Here is an 8,544-nt window from a genome sequence, read left to right on the forward strand (position 1 = left end):
CTGACATGTCCATGACATTGAGTTGGACTTGTCAGAGCTGACGATATCCAAAAACCCCTTATCGGTTTAAAATTATGCGCTTAGAAGTGAACTTTGTAAACTTAATTGATTTTAAGCACTCAAGTGTCCAAATCAGGCTTACGAAATCCAATTCAAATGGGGTCTATCCCAACACGTCTGTGACATTGAGTTGGACGTGCTAGAGCTGATGATACCCAAAAATTCCTTCTCGATTCAAAATTATGCACTTTTAAACTAAACTGACAAATTTAGTTGATTTTAAGCACTCAGGTGTCCAAGTTGGGCACATGAGGTCCAAACAATGGGGTCAGTCTTGACATGTCTATGACATTGAACTAGACGTGTTGGAGCTGACAGTACCCAAAAACTCCTCCCCGGTTGAAAATTTTGCCCTTAGAAGCGAACTTAGTAAACTTAGTTGATTTTAAGCACTCAAGTGTCCAAGTCAAGAATACGAGGTCCAAACCAAGTGGGGTCAGTACCAACACATTCGTCATATTGAGCTATATGTGTCGGAGCTGATGATACCCAAAGACTCCTCCTTGGTTGAAAATTATGCACTTATAAACTAACGTAGCAAACTTAGTTGATTTTAAGCACTTGGGTGTCCAAGTCAATCATACGAGGTCCAAATCAAGTGGGGTCAGTCTTGAAACATCCATGACATTGAGTTGGACGTTTCAAAGCTGATGGTACCAAAAAAATCATCCTCAGTTGGAAATTATGCACTTATAAGCTAACCTAGCAAATTTAGTTGATTTTAAGCACTCAAGTGTCCAAGTTGAGCATACAAGGCTCAAACTGAGTGAGGTCAGTTCTGACACATTCGTGACATTGATCTGGATGTGTCAGAGCTAATATTACCCAAAAACTCCTCTTTGGTTGAAAATTATGCACTTAGCAACAAACTTAGTAAACTCATTTGATTTTAAGCACTCAAGTGTCCAAGTCGGGTAGACGAGGTCCAAACTGAGTGGGGTCAGTCCAGAAATTTCTATGACATTGAGTTGGATGTGCTAGAGCTGATGATACCCAAAAAATCATCCCCAGTTGAAAATTATGTGCTTATAAGCTAACCTAGCAAACTTAGTTGATGTTAAGCACTCAGGTGTTTAAGTTAAGCATACGACGTCCAAACTGGGTAAGGTCAGTCCGGACACATCCTTCACATTGAGCTAGACGTGTCGGTGCTGATGGTACTAAAAAAATCCTCCTTGGTTGAAAATTATGTGCTTAGAAGTTAACCTAGTAAACTTAGTTCATTTAAGCACTCAAGTGTCCAAGTCAGGCATACCCTTTCCAAACCGAGTGGGGTCAGTCCTGACACGTCTGTGACATTGAGCTGGATGTGTTGGAGCTTACAATACCCAAAAACTCCTCCCCCATTGAAAATTATGTGCTTAGAAGTTAACCTAACAAACTTAGTTGATTTAAGTACTTAGGTGTCCAAGTCGAGCATACAAGGTCCAAACCAAGTGTGGTCAATTTTGGCTGATCAAACTTAGTTATTTAAAATTGTATCCTTTTTTTTTTATCTATGTATGATCATTCTTGCTATCAAATCATTTGTACTTATAGTACGCACGTATTCAAAAATTATATACTAATTTTTTGTATAATTATTATTTTGTAGGGTTTGCGGTCTATCACAAGAAGTTGATGACGATGACGAGCGCTAAATAACGATGCAACTTTTTGTTTTTTTGTATTCTTTTTTATCTGAACATATCATGTATTATTATATGATGTTTCCGAACAATTTGTTATGTTTATATTTTTATTTTCTGAACAATTTATGAATATTTCATTAATTATGGTTCAATATTATGTGTGCAGAAAATTAATTACAGGTTTTCACAGGGATTAATGGGTGATTTTAAAAAAAATAATTATTTTAAATTTTTAGTGATAGTTCTGAAAACCTTCATTAATAGTATGACTTTTAGTGATGATTTGAAATCTGTCACTAATAGTATGCCTTTAGTGATGATTTTCAGTCGAGAAAATGTGCCAAGTATAGTGACGGTCATTGGCTTTTAGTGACGGTTCAAGAATCTTCTCTAATACTCCATTATTAGTGAGGGTTTCCTAAGTCATTACTAATTGTTAGTTTAGACCACCGTTTTAGTCACCACTTCGTAAGCGTCACTAAACTGTCACTAATAAGTATTAGTGACAGCTTGCTATTATTGGTCATGGTTTGAAACCATCACTAAAGGTCTTCCTTTTTTGTAGTGATAATAATACATTATTCATGATGGATACAAGGTTCGTCGCTAATGGCTTAAATATTAGTGACGAATTTTTTTTTCGTCACTAATAGTGCATTATTAGTGACAATTTTCGGTTCATTACTAATACTTTCGTCACTAAAAAGGACATTTTTTGTAGTGTATGTATGTATAGGTATTTTTGTGTGTGTGTGTTTGTATGTATACATATGTATATATATAAGTGTGGGTATTTGTATAAGTATATAGGTATATATTTACATATATATATATATATATATATATATATAGGTGTATGTATGTATGTATATGTGTTAGTGTGTGTATTAGTTTGTATTTTAGTATTATTTAATCTTGTCATTATTGAAAATTCCAAAAAATTGAAAATGTGAAAAATTCCAAAACTATGAGTTCTTGTCTTTTGATTCCAAAAGTCTAATTCTGACTTATGACGGGATAGAGGAGAGGATTTTATTGTATATGTCTTCTTCCTTTTTCCCCTAGGCATAGTTGGCGTTCTTAACCTTTGAAAATAATATGATCCGAGAAGGATTATGACTCTAACCAACGAAGTTAGATCAAATAAACCATCCTTGTTTACTTATCTAATATCAGAGTCTTTTCTGAAAAACACCTCTAAAAAATTTTATATATATAGTGTTTTCTAGAGTTTTTATTCATTTTGAGAGACCGACGATAAAGTCCTAACTTTTCTAAAACTCATATATTTCATCACACTTTTTAAATTTAAATTCCATTTTCCAAACTCACTATATTCACATACCACTTAAAAAGACCAGTAATACAAGTCTGGTGCCCCTTTTCTCAAACTTTAGTTTTTTAGGCCAGTAATACAACTCTGACATTTTCAAACAAATTGTTTCCATCATCTGTTAGCATAACAAGGCTTACGACTCTTAATTTTGATGATAACAAAGTAAGGTTATTTAATTGTTTCAAAGTTGTGATGTTTCAGGAAAAATAAGTATTGGACCTCAACATACTTCATATGAACACAAGGAACACTTTGAAAGCTCATATCAATACAAGTGGTTAGTATTGAAAGCTTGAAGAAAAATGAAGCTCAGGACAAAGAGAACTCAAAGCAATAACTTCATAAAGATTTCAAAGAGTTCAAGAAGTGAAGAGGCAAAAGTGTCAAGAGGACATGCTTTGTAAGTGCTTTAAAGAATATTCAAGCATGAAATATTTTGAAGCTCATTAGGAACAAGAGACTTAGAGACCTTACTCTAATCTTGGAAAAAAATTTTTTTAAAGTAAACAAATTGAAATTTCAAGAATTGAGAAGCAAAGAGAGTTCTTACAAAAATATGTTTAGGCTGCCAAATTAAATGGTTTTAAAATGCACAAATAGAAGGACGTCAGACTACTGCTTGGACCTAGACAGGCGCCTGACGAGGTACTCTGAGAAGCATGTCTGGGTTCTGCTAGGTTACTGCCACCCTACTGAATTTGTTTTAAACTGAGAAATTTAGTGATAGGCGCCTAACCAAAAGGTGACAGGCAACTGCCACCCTACTGACTTTGTTTTTGAACTGTGTAATTCAGTGACAGGCGCCTGACCAAATCTTGACATGTTACTGCCACGCGGCAGATTTCAAATTTTTAATGGAAAGTTTTTTAAAAATAATTTATTGCTTGGGGCTCAAGCTTATTTAAAACTTGGGCACTACTCTAAGTAAACTTGGGGATCAAGTTAAATGCTTTTCTAAATCTATAAATAAGCCTCAAAATCATTGAATTAAACTACCAAGAATCAAATTCAGCATTCATACTCTCAATTGTTCTCAAGTATTCAAAGGCTCTCTTGCTCACTCATTGTGCACGAATTCTACTAAAGTTTTGCTAACTCTCAATACTGATCTTGTGCCTCAAATCTAAATCTTTCAATCATTGAAATACTTAATCGGTGATACACTCCTTTGAGCTTCAATTTAAATTTCATATTGAATTACTTTAGAGTATATAGTTTGAAATTGTACTAATCAGCTCCTTTGAGAGCATCTTTTACAAAAAAAATCTCTTGAATCTTTTCTTGTAGATTGATTTATGGTTCGGGATCTTGAAACGTTGTTGGACCAAGCAAGGGGATATCATTTGGAGAGGCACACTCTAGCCTAATTGAAGGAGGTATTGTCATGGTGTTGTTCTGCCCGAAAAGGAACTAATTTAGTGAAATCCTTTGGTGGTTTGCCAGAGGGGAGGACGTAGGCTAGGGATAAGCCAAATCTTGTAAAAACTTGGTGTTCTTCTCAACCCTACTCTTTTAATTTTTGCACTATATATATTCTTGTGTATGCTAAGTGCAGGTTGCAGGGCTTAAACACTGAATTCAAGGAAGACTCTTAATCTATAGAAAGTACACTTCAATTAACCATTTGTGGAAACCCACAAGGGAGTACATTGGTTAATTTACGGAAATCTTAATTAAGAGAAACGCAATAAAAATAAATCCAAACCAGGGCTTACATACAAATTACAGGGCTAATTACAAAAGCTGAAAGCAATTCAAAGAGTTGCAACTTCTTGGTTATTTTGGTTGTTGGTATTGTGTGGTTGATTGAATTGTTTAAGTTTTCAGCAAATTATTGTGTGTTTTGGTTTTGATTGATAATTGATTGGTTAACTTAAGTTTTGCTGTGAGTACTAAACAAGTAAGTAAAATAATTTAAAATTTTTAAATAACCCAATTTAACTCCCCCCTCTTGGGATCACTATTCTACTTTCAATTGGTATCAGAACTAAGTTATAGTAAATCTTAACTAGAAGCTATATAAAGATCGGAATAGCACACCTAGGAACCTTTGGAGAGGGTCAATCGTCAACCCGACCACCAATCTTTTGTGGACTGAATTATACTTTTTGGAAACAACGTATGAGAATTTACCTTCAAACTATAGATTGGAAGGCTTGGAAGGTTGTCACACATGGTGACTTAATTCCTACCAAGTTAGTAGATGGAAAAGAAATCCCTAAGGAAGAAAAAGACATGACTGAAATCGATCACAAAATGCTATAAGTAAATTCGAGTGTAATTAATGCTTTATATTGTGCTCTAGATATGAACGAATTTAATAGAGTCATGGTTTGCAAAATCGCTAAAGAAATTTGGGACAAGTTAAGAGTAACCTATGAAGGAATCGAAGATGTTAGAGATAATAGGATCGACATGTTAACCAGTGAATATGAAACTTTTAAAATGAATCCAGATGAATCAATCATTAGTATGTATACTAGGTTCACCCACATAATAAATTATCTCAATGCTTTAGGGAAAACATACTCTACCTATGAGATGATCTGTAAGATTCTTAGAGGTCTTCCACTCATATGGGAACCAAAGGCTACGGCCATAACCGAAGGGAGAAATCTTTAAAACACATCTCTAGATGAACTTATATATGAACTAATTCCCACAAGTAAATCAATGGAGTAATGCAAATAATAAATAAAATTGAGACACACAAAATTTAACGTGGTTCCTTAAATGTTGAGGCACGTCCACGGGGCACGACGGTCCAAATCCACTATCACCAAAATGTTGTACAAAGTGGATACAAAAGGCATAAGCCTTACAAATACACAAAAGTGTATAAACAAATATAGCAAGATGAAATGATATCACCAATATTATGAACAAAGCTTCCAAAAGAACCAACCAAAGTACAACTTAGAATATCCCAAAATTATATTAATAAAATACAGCCGGAGTCATATGAAGATGAAGATAGCAGCAGGTTGCTACACTGGAGAAGATGACCGGCGCAGGCGTGGGTGTGCTTCAGGCGCTGGCTACAGACGTTGTAGGCTGTGTAAGAAAAATAGAGAGTGGAAATTCAACCACTATGCTGTGCGCAATGCTTGGGCTAGGAGAAGCTCGTGCAAAAATTATTGAAGGAAGTAGAGGGGTCACACACTGCTGCAGGCATGAGCCTTGGAAAAAAAAAATGCTCCAGGATTGCTTCCTTGAGAAGCCAACAAAACATTAAAGAGTGGAGCAGCTTTCAAGCCAAGGGCCCTATAAGGAGGGACACCCAAAAAATCTCCCCCTCCCAACTTATGGCGACGACTCCACCAATCTGGCCAAAACTTGACACTTCACATGCTTGTCTCTAGACAATACTTTTGTCATCATATCTGAACCATTATCATCGGTGTGAATTTTCTCAAGCTAAAACAATTTTTTATCCAAAACATCCCGAATCCAATGATATCTAACATCAATATGTTTTGATTTTGAATGGAAGATAGAATTCTTACTCAAATGAATTGCACTTTGACTATCACAATAAAGAACATACCTTTCCTGTTCTATCCCCAACTCTATTAAGAATTTCTTCAACCAAAGCAATTCTTTGCAAGCTTCTATAATGACAATAAACTCGACTTCCGTAGTAGATAAAGCAATACATTTCTTTAATTTAGATTGTCAAGCCACAACTCCTCTTGCAAAAGTCATCAAATAACCCGAAGTAGATTTTCTAGAATCAACATCACTAGCCATGTCAGCATCTGTGAATCCATGGAGCGTGGATTTATCATTTCCAAAGCACAAACACACCTTTGAAGTGCCTCTAAGGTATCAGAGAATCCATTTTACTACTAACCAATGCTCCTTTCCCGGATTAGAGAGAAACCGACTAACAACTCCAATGGCGTGAGCTAAATCCGGTCTTGTGCAAACCATTGCATACATTAATGAACCAACGGCCGAAGCATAAGGAATTTTCTTCTTCTCTTCCTTGTCCTTCTCACTTGTAGGACTTTGTTTTGTATTAAACTTGAAGTGACTGGCAAGTGGGCAACGAACGGATTTTGCTTTATCCATATTGAACCTCTTAAACACTTTTTCAATGTACCTTTCTTGAGACAACCAAATTTGCCCTTTTTCATGATCCCGAACAATTCTCATGCTAATAATTTGCTTTGCTAGTCCCAAGTCTTTCATAGCAAAAGACTTGCTTAATTCCAACTTCAACTTGTCAATCTTGGAGGAGTCTTGTCCTACAACAAGCATATCATCAACATAGAGTAAGAGAATTATATAAGTACCATCCAAAATTTTTTTCACAAACACACAATCATCCAAAGAGGTTTTTGAGTAACCATGATCAATCATGAAAGAATCAAATTTCTTGTACCATCTCCGTGATGCTCTCTTCAACTGATACAAACTTTTCTTTAATTTGCACACTAAATTCTCTTTCCCTTTTTGTTTGAAGCATTCCGGTTATTCCATGTAAATTTCATTTTCCAAGTCACCATGTAAGAAAGAGGTTTTCACATCTAATTGCTCAACTTCTAAATTCAAGTATGTTGTCATGCCAAGAACAACATGAATAGATGACATTTTCACAACCGGTGAGAAAAGTTTAACCAAATCATAAGTGTGATTGTCAATTATGGAATTCATTTCCTCTTGCATAGCTTCCATCCATTCAACTTTGTTTTCATGGTTCATGGCTTCTTGATAGCTTTTGGGCTCCCCTTGATCTGTTAGAGTAACATAGTCACTTGATTGATATTTTGTTGAAGGTCTTGGCTCTCTTGAAGACTTTCTTAATGGAGCTTGCTCTTGAACTTCTTACTCCCCCTCATTTTCATCTTCAACATCACTAGGAATTTCATCATTTCCAACATCTTCAAGAGATGGAAGAACATCTTCCATATTTTCATCATGTGCCAAAAGTGGAGAAAGTGACTCTAAGTCAACAAAATCATTCCCTTTAGATCGTGGTTGCTCAACCGTGCCAAAATCTTCAATTGTTTGACCTTCAAACAATACAACATCTCGGCTTCTAAAAATTTTCTTTTCAACCGAATCCCACAATCTATATCCAAATTCATCATGCCCATAGCTAAGAAAAATACATTGCATTAATCAAGTCCACTTCCATCCTCAATGCTTCACCCTAAAATGATTTTGGCAACTTCGCATAAGAGAGCATACATTTCATTCTCTCCAGTATGGTGCGATTCATCCTTTTGGCAATTCCATTTTTTTTAGGGGTTTTCTTGACGGTCTTTTGATGTCTAATGCCTTGGCGATAACAATATGCATCAAATGGGTCAATGCACTCTCCACCATTATCCGAGCGCACACATTTCACCTTCTTTCCAGTCTCCTTTTCAACTTTAACCTAAAAATGCTTAAACACATCTAAAACTTGATCTTTAGTTTTCAAAGTGTAAGCCCAAACTTTTCTTGAACAATCATCAATAAAAGTAACAAAATAAAGTGCACTACCATGAGATTTAACTTTCAACAGAC

The sequence above is a fragment of the Malania oleifera genome, chromosome 4 (assembly GCF_029873635.1).
Source record: "Malania oleifera isolate guangnan ecotype guangnan chromosome 4, ASM2987363v1, whole genome shotgun sequence".
Classification (NCBI taxonomy): Eukaryota; Viridiplantae; Streptophyta; class Magnoliopsida; order Santalales; family Ximeniaceae; genus Malania; species Malania oleifera.